The following is a 16,480-nucleotide window of genomic DNA, read 5'->3' as shown; positions in this document are numbered from 1 at the left end:
GATAAGGAGTTAACTGTTTTCCCCCCACCCCCCACAATTGATTTATGAAAGGTTATCTATTTTCTTTTAAATAAGAAGTGTTCAAATATGTAATTAGCTTTTCATGCCTTAATTTGTTGTGGATGATCCAAAGCACAATGGTGGAATTCTAATGAAATTTGCATTGTTAGTTTAACACGAATGATGCTTGGACTTGGATAGGCATCCACTGAGTTTCTCATTCAGTAGAATGTTAGAATGGGTGAAAAGAAGTGGCTTAGTAATTGAGAAAGCTTTTGCAAAATTCCACGGCATTGGAATCCCCTATTTCAGACATGCCACTGAAAGCTGAAAGATCTAATATTAGCTGTTCTTTGACAGTTACTAGTGAGACTGAATCTATTCTAAGCTGGAAGGAACAGCGAACCTGCTGCGGAATCTAATAGAAAATAATAAGCCAAGGGAGGAAAAAAAAGCGTTTGTTAAATTGGCTGGTATATTGGCTTCATTTGGACAGCTATGTTCATCATCGGGGCTCTCAAGCATTCAGTATTAACAATGTTGGCAGATTCATGCGTGCCCTCTGAAACATTTAGAAAGAAGCAGTCAATGTGATTAGGAAATCAATGCATTTGTTGGCACAGTTGATTGTTCTAGGAGACAGGAAGGCCTGTTGGTGGACTTAAGCCCTGTCAATCTGACAAAATAAAAATAAATTCTCCAAGTTGAATAAAAACATGATGGGAAAATATTCAGCAAGTAAACAAGAACATATGTTAGAATAATGGACATTGTAGAAAGCTACTGAGCAAGTCCTTTCTCGTTTTTGTGCAGGTGAATCAAAAGGAAAAAAATCTACTTTTGTCCTGACAATATCACACACACACATTTGAATTGTGTACATTGATGTAATTTATCATTTATAGGCAGACTTAAAAAGGTTTCTCAATCATGCATTCACAAAGTCATCATTCTTTCAAAACCAATGCTTGCAAATTCCCGAAATTTGGTATAGTGTAGGCTCACAAGCATGGGCTATGGGAAAAGGTAAACTGTTGGATTTTCCAAGTAGAGAATGCAGTTATGTGTGTTGCATACCTTATGGTATTACCTTTACTTTGGACATCAATATTCCCTGCTCAACTCACAGCTGAAATGCTTTTTTGATGTGACAATTTTTTGAATTTGTTTTCATTTTTGGAAGTTTGACAGTTTGTTTTATTTTTCAGTTTGTGGTTACGCTGAAGTTAATTCTTGAAGTGCAGTTGGCTTTATATAGGCCTCATGAGATAATTGGCCAGATTTCCCTCCTGGATGTCCCGCTTAACTTCACTGTCAAACACAAATGGGTGTCATTTGATGAGAGGAATAATCACTTTATTCTTTCACTGGATGCAGCCATCTCTGGAAATGCCAACATTTACTGTCTATCCATAATTGCCCTTGAAGGGTTTATTGGGTCATTTCACAGGACAGTTAAGAGTCAATGCCATTGTTGTGGATCTGGAGCCAGACATTGGTCAGACCAGATGAGGACAGCAGATTTCCTTCGCTAAAGAACATGAGTGAACAAGACAGCGTTTTGAATGAATCTATATTAGTTGCCAGGGTCACCATTATTTGTAAAGCTGTATACAACCAATTTATTAATTTAATTCGCAATCTACCAGATGGGGTTTTGGGAATTGAACCCTTCTCAGCTGAACGTTAACCAACTGGGCTTCTGGATTACTGGTCCCATAGCAGTGGTGGTGTGCTTCTGTCTCCCCTCATGTGGTTCAATGTGAGCCTCCTCAAATTCCAATTCCAAATAGTAATCCTTTAGAATGGAATCTTGCTGAAGAAGTTATGAATGTGGTCAGCAATCATGGTTGCTGATCCATTGGCACTTACTAGTCCAGCTTACGTGTAATACCTATTGGACTGTGCCACTAAACACCTGTCAGTGTTTGGTCAACCAATGGTTTGTATCTGACAATAGCTTAACAGTTGCTCCCATGTCTAACTTTAAAAAAAAGTGTGTTGAGGAATGTTGTGGTGCAGTCGTACTGTCTCTATCTCTGGACCTGGCAATGTCAGTTCAATTCCCATCCCAGAGGTGGGTGATGGTATTTCTGAACAGGTTGATTAGAACATTTTTTTAAAACTGAGAGCTGCCCAATGACAAAAAAAAGTCAGCATGCCAAACTATTCAGTCTGGGGAGCCAATTTTACTGAGGTAAACAATTGGATTTATCTTCTTCTGGAGACTTTTCCAACTCGTTGCCTCTTTGTGTTGATAAAACTTCAGTCTTTTGCTTTTCTATGACTGTATCCTGCTTTGCACATTTTCTGAAAGTGACTACTTCATACAATACACGCGTTCAGTTTGACAAAGCTGTGTGCTGTTTACATTTGTTAAGTTTCTTTCCTTCAGAACATTGACAAGGACTTTTATGCGTGTGTCTGTTCTACCTACAGCATTGGCTTATTTGGTGTGTCTTTTGTGGTTTTATGTATTCTAAATGAATAGATTCTGCAAGTCTGCCGTAACAAGTCTTGTCTCCTCTTAGGACTAACCCATTTTGTTTCCAGATGCCTGTTTTATTAGGCTTTTGAATAGCTTTCTCTTGTGTTAAGTCGTCTTTGCACTCTCATAAATCTGACAAAGGCTCATCAGTGATGACTGCATCAATACAGCCTCTGATGAATTCTGACTTTAAGTCACCATAGTTTCATCTCTCCATCAACCTATAAAGATCATTAATGATATTATCTAGTCATTCACTTGAATACTGCACTCTTTTGTTAAATCTTGTTCTTTGAAGAACTTTTTTTAGTTCTGTGGTTGAAATAATTATCAAAGGATTTCAACGCCTCAATGAATTTTATTTGTGCTTCATCCACCTCTTGAGAAGCAATACCATCATTTGCTATTCTCTCAGTTGTGTAAGTATATGCAGCTTCTGTCTTATGATTAACTTATATATTTGGAAGATATTCTACACATCAAGAATTACTTTCTCTAGGATGTCCAATCTTATGTTCCATTTTTGAAATTAAACCTTCTTGGCAATGTTCTTTCTGATGCCATAGCTTTATAACGTAAATAAGAAATGGTCTTACTTAAAGATGTGTAATCAACAGTTCTCTAGTGCTTTGCTGCTGAATGTGAAAGCTTTCCTATGTTTTGTACCTATACTGCTGATTTTCCCACATTATCTGGCTATTATGGATATTTTCTCCTTGTTTCCTGAAAAATGATCTGTGTTAGACTAGAAGCTTCTTTAAATTGTCCAATGCTTATCTGCCTTCAGTGGCTTGGTCAAGGCTTTTCCTGGCTGTCTGCTCCTGAAATATATGGGTTTTCTCTCATGGCCCACTTAGTTTCAGTTTCAAACCCATGTGTCTTTTTATGCACTGTGGTGGTGTAACACTGTCTTAAGTTACTGCCCTTTCGACCTTAATGAACGCAGTTTAAAGTTTGCCAATTGGTACGAAGACCTTTTTGGCTTTGCCTTATACAATTCTTGATTTCTGGCAGGCTCACTAACTCAGCTGCCTCACGATGCAGCCTGTAACTCCACCTTTGAACTGTGGCTTTCTTCTTTTCCTGTGGGTCTTCTACCAGGTCTGAAATCTGTGTCATTCCCTGAAGTATTCTCCTGTGTTGAATGTCACCAGGATGTCTGTGGGATTTTCTGTTGAGAACAATCAGATTTATCTGTTTGTCTTGAAGGCTTCGGGGTAAGGAGGATATTGTTTTTTTTTTGAAGCTGTGAACACTAATGTAGAATTCGATTTTAGGTTTTATTAGAATTGGATTTTATTGTCACACGTATTCATATAAAAGAATGCATGAGTACTGTGAAAAGTGTACAAAGTTGCCATTCTCTGGCATCATCTTGGTTACAAAACCAGAATAAAAAGAGACAACAGAAAAAATAGAAAAGAGCCCAAAGGTACTTCCAGACGTCCGAAGTCTTATCTCCACAAATTTCTTTCAGTTGGCACCACTTAGGAGTCATGCACATCGCCATTGTTCTCTATGTTGTGCCAAGCACCCATCATTGCCACTATTTTAGATTAGATTACTTTTAGATTAGATTAGATTAGATTAGATTAGATTAGATTAGATTAGACTACTTACAGTGTGGAAACAGGCCCTTCGGCCCAACAAGTCCACACCGCCCCGCCGAAGCGCAACCCACTCATACCCCTACATTTACCCCTTACCTAACACTACGGGCAATTTAGCTTGGCCAATTCACCTGACCTGCACATCTTTGGACTGTGGGAGGAAACCGGAGCACCCGGAGGAAACCCACACAGACACAGGGAGAACGTGCAACTCCACACAGTCAGTCGCCTGAGACGGGAATTGAACCCGGGTTTCAGGCGCTGTGAGGCAGCAGTGCTAACCACCGTGCCACTGTGCCGCCCATTTGTGAGGACAAATATAAACCCTTATGGCTTGAAATAGGAGAACTCATTTTTTTAAATTCGATTTGATTCCCTACAGTGTGGAAACAGACCCTTTGGCCCAACCAGTCCACACCAACCCTCCAAAGAGTAACCCACCCAGTCCCATTTCCCTCTGACTAATGCACCTAACACTATGGGCAATTTAGCATAGCCAATCCACCTGACCTGTACATCTTTGGACTGTGGGAGGAAACCCACGCAGACTCTGGGAGAATGTGCAAACTCCACACAGACAGTGGCCCAAGGCTGGAATCGAACCTGGGACCTTGTTGCTGTGAGGCAGCATTGCCAACCACTGAGCCACCCTTTTAACAGATAATTCCCCAAGAAACAAACCCACATTTCTTTGTTCTGAACTTACATACACCAGTGCTTAACACGGCATTTCAACATGCTGCAATATCACAATTGATCCACAGAAATGGCAGCGGTGGGTTTTGAACCCACACCTCCTTAGAGACTGGAACCTGGATCCAGCACCTTAGACTGCTCAGCCACACTACCAGCCTCATGGAATGGAGGGAATGAGTCTAGGACAAGATATCACAGTGTCAGGATACAAACTAAGCCACTTGGGATTGGTACAAGGAGAACTTTACTCAGATCTCTAACGGAAGAATCCTATATCACATAAGACCACGTCACTGAATATAGAAATAGATTTCTAAACACTGGAGTTGTCAGGGCTGTGTGGAAACAGTGCGACTATGGCATTGAAGTAGAGAATCAGCCATGATCATAGGGGTATGGGTGGGTTACGCTTCGGCGGGTCGGTGTGGACTTGTTGGGCCGAAGGGCCTGTTTCCACACTGTAAGTAATCTAATCTAATCTAATCTAATCTAATATTGAATGGCAGAGCAGATTCGATGGACTGAATAGCCTATACCTGCCGATTTCCTATGTTTCTAAGTTTTCTGGAGCGTAGACTATGATGTTTTTAAGGATGGCGATATAATTTCTGGTAAGAGCTGTGGAGTGATATTTTCATCTATGTAATCCTCATTTTCACTGTTCCAAATTGCATGGTTGTAGACCAGGACAGATACACCATTGACATAATTATTCAATGCATATGTAAGTATTTTTAATTACTTCTGTTAATGTACTTGGAATGATTCCTGGTCATGCCGAGTCTTGGGATTGGGATTTGAATCTTGAGATTAAAAATTTGTTGTACTGAAGAGAGCACTCCTGAATCTGCAGGAAATCAAGGAAGCAAAACTTTTATTTGCGTGTATGCAAGTCAGCAGGTTTCATATACCTGTGAGCCTTACTCAACTTCACAGAGTTAGTAGCACATACATCTGATACTCAGGTTTCTGTACACTGTAACAAAGTTTCACAATTTCATGACTCATTGGCTTAGTAATGTCCAGAGGGCAGGACGTGAGAGGGATCCTAAATAATTTTTACTTAAAAAAGCTACATTATTTTGTTGAAATTCTTTCATTTTGTAACGTCTTTTGCTCGACTGTAAATAGCTGTTATCAAATGCAGAATGGACAAGGTGACCACTTCCAGAAATTGCTGGAAATAGCCAGGAGTAAGGCAAACGTATCAGTTCTTGGAATGCAACATGTCTTGTGAACACTCCAGTCAAATCAACAAAGTGACATAATAGAAGATTGGCTGGTTATCAGAATGCAAAGTTGGTGTAAATGGCTCTATTTCAACTTGCCAAGATGTAATAAGTGGTGTGCCACAAGAATTAGTGTTCAGACCTCCACTGTTTACAACTTATATGAATAACCTAGATGAAGGGACGATAGATATGGTTGCCAAATTTGCTGATGACAAACATCGGTAGGAAAGTGGCGAACAGGCCACAAAGAAGTTACAAAGATAGGTTGATAGTTTAAGTGAGTTGGAAAATGATTTGGCAACAGGAATATCAAGTAGGATGATGCGAAGCTGTTCACTTTGGCAGGAACAATAAAAATAGAGAGAGATGGCAGAGCTCTGAGATGCAGAGAGAACTGAGTGTCCTCAAGCATGAATCACAAAAGGATAATATGCAGGTACAATGAGTAATTAGAAAAGCTAATAAAGCATTACCATTTGTCGTAAGGGCGGGGGGGGGTTGAATACAAAAGTAGGAATAGTTACATTTCATTCATACAGGGCACTGCTGAGATTGATTCATATTGGTCACCTTGTTTAAGGAAGGATGTAAATGAATTACCGGCAATTCAGAAGATTTTACTAGGCTAGGCAGGTGACAGGGAGGGCCGAAGAGGTCTATGTCCTAGTGACACCAGCAATGTCTGTTAGTTATGAGCAGAGCCAAGCTACAATCCTCAGTGCACATTAATTAGTTCCAGAGGCAATTCAGGAGTGTTCATGCAGAGCTATCTGGAATTCAAAAGGCAAAGGCAAATTGCTTTCAACCTGCGGGACTGTTCCGTAAGAATGCTGCGCCCCTCTGATGAATTACGGGAGATAAGATTTTCTACCTCCTCACGTGAGAATGCACTTTGAGGAGCAGACAGTCCCACACAACTGCAATCGCTGCCGGAAGCTAAGAACTCACTGATAAACTCAGCAGCTCAGTTGAATATCTTCAGAGCCATCCCTGACATCACTGGGATGACAGGAGGGGAGAACGGAGTAGAAAGGAACGATACCCAGAAGGGAAGTACAAGTGGATGTTGGCAGTGATCACCTCATATGTGGAAGGAAAAAACCCAGAGAGTGGTCTCTTCCCTCTGTTAATACAATAAATTACTCCAGGCTGAATGCTAGAGATGAAAAGGGAAGTAGCTAAGAATGGTGCACAACCCGCAGGGATCTTGCAGCAGAATCTAGTTACTTAGGAGAGTTGGCCCATTGTCTGGTCCACCCAGCAATGCTCTTTGAAAACTGCAGGTGTTTCATCCTCCCAGATACAGTGACTCCACATCCCTCTCCAAAAATGAGAATGTCTATTGCCTTGCTCAGAGACATAAGGTCTACTCAACCCTTCATGTCAAGAAGGTTTCTAAAGCATTCTCCCCAGTCTGGTTTGAAAGCCAAGGGCTAGATCAGAGAAATGGGTGGGTTGTGCATGTCTGTTCCCCTCCATGAGGTTAATCTACAGAGTGATGTAGTTACACATTCCATAATAGCCGTTCCATAATGCACTTTGGTAAGAAGGATAGATGCACTGACTATTTTCTAAATGGGGAGAAAATTCAGAAGTCTGAAGTGCAAAAAGATTTGGGAGTTCTAGTCCAGGATCCTCTCAAGGTAAACTTGCAGTTTGAGTCAAATGCAATGTTGGCATTTATTTTGAGAGGACTTGAATATAAAAACAGATATTTACTTCTGAAGCTCTGTTCAGATCACATTTGGAGTATCTCAGGAAGGATGTACTAGCGCTGGAGTGGGTTCAGAGGAGGTTCATGAGAACGGCCCTAGGAATGAAAAGCTTAACATATGAGGAATGTTTGAGGACTCTGGCTCTATACTCGATGGAGTTTAGAAGGATGAGAGGGGATCTAATTGAAACTTACAGAATACTGAATGGCTTGGACAGAGTGGATGTTGGGAAGATACGTCCATTGATAGGAGACACTAGGACCCAAGGACCATAGTCTTAATGTAAAGGGAAGACCTTTTAGAATGGAGATAGGGAGAAACTTCTTCAGCCAGAGAGTGGTGAAACTATGGAATTCACTGCCACAGAAGTCTGTGGAGACCAGGTCATTGAGTATATTTAAGACAGAGATAGATGGTTACGGGGAGAAAGTGGAAGAATGGGGATGAGAAACTTATCAGCCATGATTGAATTGCAAAGCAGACTCAATGGGATGAATGACCTAATTTCTGTTCCTATGTCTTACGGTCTTATGTCTGAGTATCAATTGCACCTGAGCTACCAGTAGCAAAGATAGATTCTACTTGAAATGGCCTGACCGTTAATTAAGTTGAGTAACTCCAACAAGCCTAGGTCAGACAAGCACCACAAGTGAGACTGAGTCTCACGGAAATTGAAGAAGGCCAAGCTAGAGCTCGCCAAAGTAAATGGGGTCAATAAAGAACCCCTCAGGAAATAAACAGGGTGAAAAGGGACCTATTGAACAAAAGGGTTTCCTCTTGCCTTTCAGAGAAAGAAAGGGGTGCCACTTCATCAAGGTTCTGCAAAGCTGCAGGAAGTGAGCAAGGTTGAGTGGCCACTGTAGGAGATAGTGGCATCCAGAAGGGTTAGAATAACCCAGATTAAATCCCAAGAAATCCAGAGGGCTGTATTCAGACCAAAAAGAGTCCAAGGATCATAAGGCAGACAGGGTAATGGAGCAGAAGTTGCAGAGCTTGAAGGAGACACAGCATAATGTGTGGGGATCAGCACTGTCTTTATCCACAGAGTTAACGGAAGACTCAGGAATTTCCCAAAAGAGACAGCTACATGTGGATAGAAGAAACCCACATCCTTGCTGACCAACTGGGAAGGCAGGCTAAGCAGAACTTTCTCCCTCCTAGACCAGATAATAGTGAGAGAAATGCCTCACCCAGTTGATTAGCAGCAGTGCAGAACAATAGGGGCCTGACAGCCATGTGAGGGCTGTAGCATTCCAACAAATATGGGACCAGATGTCAACGAACCCTTGTCGAAAACCTCAGAACTGGAAAAGGTAACTCTCCTGAGGTTTGATCAGCCTAACAAATAATGGTCAAGAAAATAGGATTCAGAAACGGCAGCACCACTCAGTGGAGTTATTTGCTTCTGACTGTTATGAACTAAACCCATTCTAATATATCGTATACATAAGTTTTGAGTCTGTACATGAGATGTTGAAAATTTCCTGTAACCTCATCGCAGGAAAACTGCCTGATAATATTGCAGAATACACCTCATAAATCTAATGTACCTTTTGGACCAACATCAGAATTCCAATATATCTTCAGATTCTATGTTGTAAAATCAATACCATTCTTTGTCTTGTGTCACCTACTTTCATCTTCAGGAAAACAGAGAAGCATGAACCGAAAATTGCCAAAAAGAGACACAGCTATCTGTAAACCAATGGATGTTTTCTCAGAGAATTTAAGACACCTATCCAGTTTTGGATTTTAAAATGAAATACCATTGAAAACTTGTCTTCCCTAATTTAGTTTATGACCCCCACTGAATCAACTGATTTGAGGAATGCCACATAATTGAAATAAGAGTTATCTAGTTTGAATTGGCTCTGGATTGAAGTCAAATGTTGAGTGAAAACTGCAGTGTCAAAAACACTGCAGGAAGTTCTCTTCAATTCAGTGATGTTGCACATGTCTGGGAGGTGCAGCATTACAAACTGGATGTTTAAGCTGAGTCGTATTTAGATTTTAATAAACTAGTATTCCAACTTGCATTGACCTTCATCCTCAAAAGCAGCTACATTTTCTTACTTAAATATTTCATTATAACCATGACATTTTGTCATTCAGACATGAATAGAAGCAATATTTGAAGGGCTGAACAATAACTAACAAGACAAAAGAAATAATCAGCCACCACTTCCCAGCAGGATTTTGAAATACAACTATAAATATCGAATTTAAGTGTCTTCTTATGATGCCATTTCCCAACATTCTTTTGAAGGCTATTGATCGCAATTGTCAGCCACAATATCACAAAGACAGCAATGAGATGGATGACCATTTAATATTTTAATTGGTGACTTTTGCTAAATAAGAGGTACGGCCAGGTCATCTAACAAACCACTTGGCCTTCTTCCATTCCTCATGCAATCTTTTCTGCTAGATTAACATCCTGAATGAAGCATAGCAGGTTTGACACCTATATAACAATTCAGTACTTTCTCAGCAACACAAGACTCGGTCTGACTGAAGCTTTGAAGGGATAGTCTGAAAAACATGATGGAAAACACTTTGACATGTATGCATTTAAGAACCTGGTTTGTAGTATTTGATCTCAAACTACGTTTGGTGTGAATGGGGAAAATGACAAGCCCTGATCTTCTTTTGTTGATTCTTCTATTTTCTGAGAGAATCAAAGTGGATTACAATCAATTACATTTCAGTGTTATTTTTGCTTAAGCGAGATGCTTTGTCACCACACAAGACATGATAACATCTTCTTTACATCTGTGCTTAGTTACACATAAAGTAATCCCATTCTTCCTTTTCAAAATAACTAGCAGAGCAGGTTGTGACAAGCTTAATCCTCTTTAACACTTGGAGAAGTTGCTAACCTAATTAATCACAATCTGTGAAGGTAATAAGCCTGATACAATATGGAGGAGAAAGTGTGGTCTGCAGATGCTGGAGATCAGAGCTGAAAATGTGTTGCTGGAAAAGCGCAGCAGGTCAGGCAGCATCCAGGGAACAGGAGAATCGACGTTTCGGGCATAAGCCCTTCTTCAGGAATGCCCGAAACGTCGATTCTCCTGTTCCCTGGATGCTGCCTGACCTGCTGCGCTTTTCCAGCAACACATTTTCAGCTCTGATACAATATGGAGGTTAACATGCCATTGTATGTGGATGTCAAATCCATACAACAAGATCAAATATCCAGCTTCTTGGGACAATTTACATTGTGATCAGGTCAATGAGCACTCCACTAGCTGTCAATTCTGTGTCTTACGATCTTATACTCCACAACCACCTGATGAAGGAGCAATGCTCCGAAAGCTAGTGCTTCCAATTAAACCTGTTGGACTATAACCTGGTGTTGTGTGATTTTTAACTTTGTACACTCAGTCCAACACCGGCATCTCCAAATCATAACCCAGCCTTCATAAGCTTTTGACCTAGCTGACTTTAAGGCAGGGATCATATCACTATCCATGATGATGTCTTTGTGAATTAATTTCGGTTTGACACTGAATAAGAATAGTGTTAGAATGGAGCATGATTGAAGTTTTCACCCAAAGAGCTATTGATGAGAAGAAATCAGCCATGGAAGCAAGTCTGATATTTCAAAGTTGCAATAGTAAACTTATGAAGGAGGCTGGTTATTAGTCTGGTATTAAAAGGAAAATACTGCAGATACTGGTCCTCTGAAATAACTACAGAAAATGCTGGAGAAACCCAGCAGGCTCAGCAGCATCTGTGGGGAGAGAAACAGGATTAATGTTTCAAGTTAGATATGATTATTCTTCAGAACTCAGAAGAATCATATTGGCTCAAAATACTAATTCTGTTTCTCTCTCCACTGATGCTGCCAGATCTGCTAATTTACTCCAGCATTTTCTGTATTTGTTTCAGATTACCAGCATCTGCAATATTTTGCTCTTGTTTGAGTGTTCAATTTCACAACAAGGTTGGAAAATAGGCATAAGTTTTATTTATTTGAAGATTTGCCTTTGGATTTTTCAGCAGGCAGATTTGTTACCGAGGTTTGGTCAATTCCTGTTCAAGGAGGGTGTAGTTACACTCACTCACATAACATACAGAAGGCTAGACTGTCAATGGCTGCTAGTCACATGTTCTACATCCTGTTACTTGCTCATTAGGATGTTCCTTCTTTAAGTGTTATCACAACAGATAATGTAATCTGGTGGTGTAGCAATTTTTAAATTATAGATTAAAACAATGTATATTTTGTACATGTATACACCTTAGAAGCTTTGGCATTAAATATTCAACCACTGAAAGTCCAGAATTGTTACGATGTAGACATTGGGTTGAGTCCGTAAAGTATTGTTGAGCTCTGTGATGTTTCTTAAGAAGCATTTTTTCTCTAAATTTGCTTCAATTAAACAAACAAAAGGATATTATATTATTACATTAAAGCTGTATAAATGCTGTGGAACATTTTTCAGTTCTCTGGCTGCACCCAGCCCCAGCAACCATTCCAAACTCTAATTCTAACAACTTTACCTTCAGCTATTCCCATTCAAGGCTCTAGAATAGTCTTCACAAATCTCTCCACCACAATTTATTAAATGAAGATGCTCCTTTTCCATCAAGGTTTGGTTCAACGAAGAGTGTAAGAAAGCATGCCAGGAGCAGCACCCGACACACCTAAAACTGAAGTGTCAACTCAGTGAAGCTACAAGTCGGGACTACTTGCATGGCAAACAGCGTAAGCAGCAAGTTATAGACAAGAGGCTAAAAATGAACCTTAAAGAAGATGTTTGCAGGAGCCCTAAATAAGAGTAAAATCCAGTCCAACATTTTGGTTGAAGGTGTTAAACTGGTATAGATTGAGTCTTGAGATGAGAACATGACTGTAAATCGCAGAAGAGGTAACTGGCCATAGCAACTGACCATACCAGCCAAGTCCACAGACTCAGAGCCAGGAAGTTAGATACTCCCATTGCTTCAGTGGACAGCAATAATTTCAAAGCTCTCTTCTATTCCTTGTTATTCCTGTGGCAAAGTTATTCATGTCCGTTAGCATGCAAGAGTTGAGGAAAGAGTAATGCTGCAGGTAATGGTATTCCTGATCTCAGTCATGCACTAGATCAAGGTTGTAGAAGAGTGAAAGCTAGCTCAGGAGTTTGGAAATCTTCAAATGCTCCTATGATAGATCTGGGAAGAAAAATTCATGCTGTCGATCAGAAAGATCAAGCATTATACTCAGAAAGAGAGGAAGAGAAAACAGTTTGAACAATGAGAGTAAATGGACTGAAGATATAATTCTAGCGCTCTCTGTAGAACTGAAATGATGGCCAGAGCTTCGCAACTTACTTTTATTGTGAACACAGCAGCAGCGTTTGTTACGTCAGAATTGAACAAATCCTATACAATTGTACACGAAATCCCCAACTCACATTCCCTTGTTTGAGACTGTCTTCTCTCAGAGGGTAGTGACCTGTGGAATTCTTTCCCAACGAGGTCTGTCAAAGCTGGGTCATTAAGTCCATTCAAGGATGAGATAGATTTTTATTCAGTAAGGGAATCGGGATATGGGGAAAAAAGGAAAGTGCAGTTGAAAATTGCCAGATCAGCCATAATTTGATTGAATGACAGGATCAGACTTCTTTGGTTGAAAGACTCGTTTTTGCTCCTACATTTTATGGTGTTTTCACATTGGCTGAGACGATTGCTTTCTGATAACCACACCACCTTCCTTTGTGCCATGTGTGACCCTAGCCATTTGAGAGTTATACCCCTCAATTCCCATCGACTTTGGTTCCAGATGCTTGACATCACAGTCAGTCAAATGCTGCCTAGATGTCAAGTGCAGTTACTCTCACTTCATCATTAATACTCGGTTCCTTAGTTCAATGGAACAACCTGTAATGAGGCCAAAAGCCAAAAGGTCCTACAGAAACTAAGCAAGCAAGGTATAGCAGTGGTGTCTCGATTCCTGAAGTAGGAATCCTAAGTTCAAGCCCACTTATACCAGTGGGGTATAATTAAGGGTGAAACAATGGCTCAATGATCAGCACTGCTGCCTCACAGCATCAGGGACCCAGGTTTGATTCCAGCCTCGGGTGACTGTCTGTGTGGAGTTTGCATGTTCTCCCTGTGTCTGGGTGGGTTTCCACCAGGTGCTCCAGTTTCTTCCCCCATATGTACAGGGTAGGTGGATTGGTAAATTTCCCATATTGGTGAGCTAGCCATGGGAAATGCAGGTTTATGGCATGGGGAGGGGTGGGTGTGGGTCTGAGTGTGATGCTCTTCAAAGGGCAGTTATGGACTTGATGGGTGAAATGGCCTGCTTCCACACTGTAAGGATTCTAATTTTCTTTAAATTGAGTTTGTTTCTCAGGCCAAATGCTTCTCTTCAATTTACCTTATTTTAATTAACCCATTAATTACACACGTCTGGAGGAGGTGGTACTTGAACCCAGCCCTCTTTAATTCAGGGGTAGGGACACTACCACTGAACCACAACAGGGCCTCCACTATTAGGAGCCTTTGATGTGTGAATAGATTGGAACAACCACTTCCATCACTTTATTAATGATACAGAGTAGAAGGCAGTGAGTGGCTAAATTGAATTGCCCTGCAGTATACTTAAGAGGAAAATCAGGAGGGAAAAAAGGGGACATGAGAGAGCTGTGGCAAACAGGGTTAAGGGGAATCCAAAGGGATTCTACAAAACATTGATGACAAAAGGGTAACTTGAGAGAGAATAGGGCCCCTTAAAGATCAGGTATGTGTGGAACTGCAGGTGATGGGGGAGATACTAAATGAGTACTTTTCATCAGTAATTACTTTGGAGAAGGATATGGAAGATAAAGAATGTGGGGAAATAAATAGCAACATCTTGAAAAATGTCCATATTACAGAGGAGGAGATGCTGGACATCTTAAAATGCATAAGAGTGGATGAATCCCCGCGACCTGATCAGGTGTACCCTAGAACTCTGTGGGAAGCTCGAGAAGTGATTGCTGGGCCCCTTGCTGAGATATTTGTATCATTGATAGTCACAGGTGAGGTGCCAGAAGACTGGAGGTTGGCTAATGTGTGCCACTGTTTAAGAAGGGTGGTAAGGAAAAGCCAGGGAACTATAGACCGTGAGCCTGATATCGGTGGTGGGCAAGTTGTTGGAGGGAATCCTGAGGGACAGGATTTCCATGTATTTGGAAAGGCAAGGACTGATTAGGGATAGTCAACATGGCTTTGTGAGTGGGAAATCATGTCTCACTAACTTGAGTTTTTTTTCAATTATCAGCCAGTATCCATGATTTGGAAGTGGAAGAATTGCAGTGTTTTAATCTGATCTATTAGTTATTAATTTCAGTATAAACAAAAAACAAAAATAATCCTATATCCTTTGGTTACTGATCTTTAGACTAATGGAAATGACTTGTCCAACACACTTGTCCAGCAAGCAACCTGTGGACTACACTGTGTTTTGCCAATGGATCCTGCGTTGCCCACTAGGCCATTGTTCACAAGTTCAGTCTAATTGGAAGATTTTTCAAGTGTCTGATCCTCAAACTGGGTCCATTGAGAATAATGTTGAATTTGTGCAAGGCACTTGTTAGACCTCAGCCGGAATATTGTGTACAGTTATAGATACCCACATTATCAGAAATTTATGAATGCATTGGACAGAGTGCAGACATAGTTTACAAGGATGGTTCCATGGATGTGAAGCCTCAGCTATGAGGATAGATTGATGATGTTGGGTCTGTTGGAAGGGAGAAGAAGGCTGAGAAAGGATCTGATTGATGTTTAGGAAATTGCGAGCGGGCTAGGCAGAGTAAATAGGATGAAGTTTGGAAAAGAAACAAGAACAAGATGGCATAGATTTAAAGTGATGTGCAACCAAAGCAAGGGTGAGGTGAGAAAAACCTTTATCATGAGTGAGTTATTGGCGTCTGAAATGCTCAGCCTGGAAATATGATGGAAGCTTTCAAGTCAGTATTGAATAGTAAGTTGAGTAGTAATAGTGTGCAGGGTTATATGAAAAGGCAGGAGATTGGCACTTGGTCATTGAATTTGACTAGACAATCGAATCAGTAAGGGGCTGGGGCTAAATAGAGTCATAGAGTCATAGGCATGGAAACCGACCCTTCCGTCCAACCTGTTCATGCCGACCAGATATCCCAACCCAATCTAGTCCCAACTGCCAGCATCCGGCCCATATCTCTCCAAACCCTTCCTATTCATATACCCATTCAAATGCCTCTTAAATGTTGCAATTGTACCAGCCTCCACCACATCCTCTAATAGCTCATTCCATACACATACCACCCTCTGCATGAAAATGTTGCCCCTTAGGTCTCTTTTATATCTCACCCTAAACCCCCACCCCAGGGAAAAGACTTTGTCTAGTTATCCTATCTGTGCCCCTCATAATTTTGTAAACCTCTATAACCTCAGCCTCCGATGCTCCAGGGAAAACAGTCCCAGCCTGTTCAGCCTCTCCCTATAGCTCAAATCCTCCAACCCTGGCAACATCCTTGGAAATCTTTTCTGAACCCTTTCAAGTTTCACAACATCTTTCTGATAGGAAGGAGACCCGAATTGCACGCAATATTCCTACAGTGGCCTAACCAATGTCCTGTACAGTCGCAACATGACCTCCCAACTCCTGTACTCAATACACTGACCAATAAAGGAAAGCATACCAAACGCCTTCATCACTATCCTATCTACCTGCGACTCCACTTTCAAGGAGCTATGAACCTGCACTCCAAGGTCTCT

Source organism: Chiloscyllium plagiosum, chromosome 11 (assembly GCF_004010195.1).
Source record: "Chiloscyllium plagiosum isolate BGI_BamShark_2017 chromosome 11, ASM401019v2, whole genome shotgun sequence".
NCBI lineage: Eukaryota > Metazoa > Chordata > Chondrichthyes > Orectolobiformes > Hemiscylliidae > Chiloscyllium > Chiloscyllium plagiosum.
Note: the sequence above shows the minus strand (reverse complement) of the source record.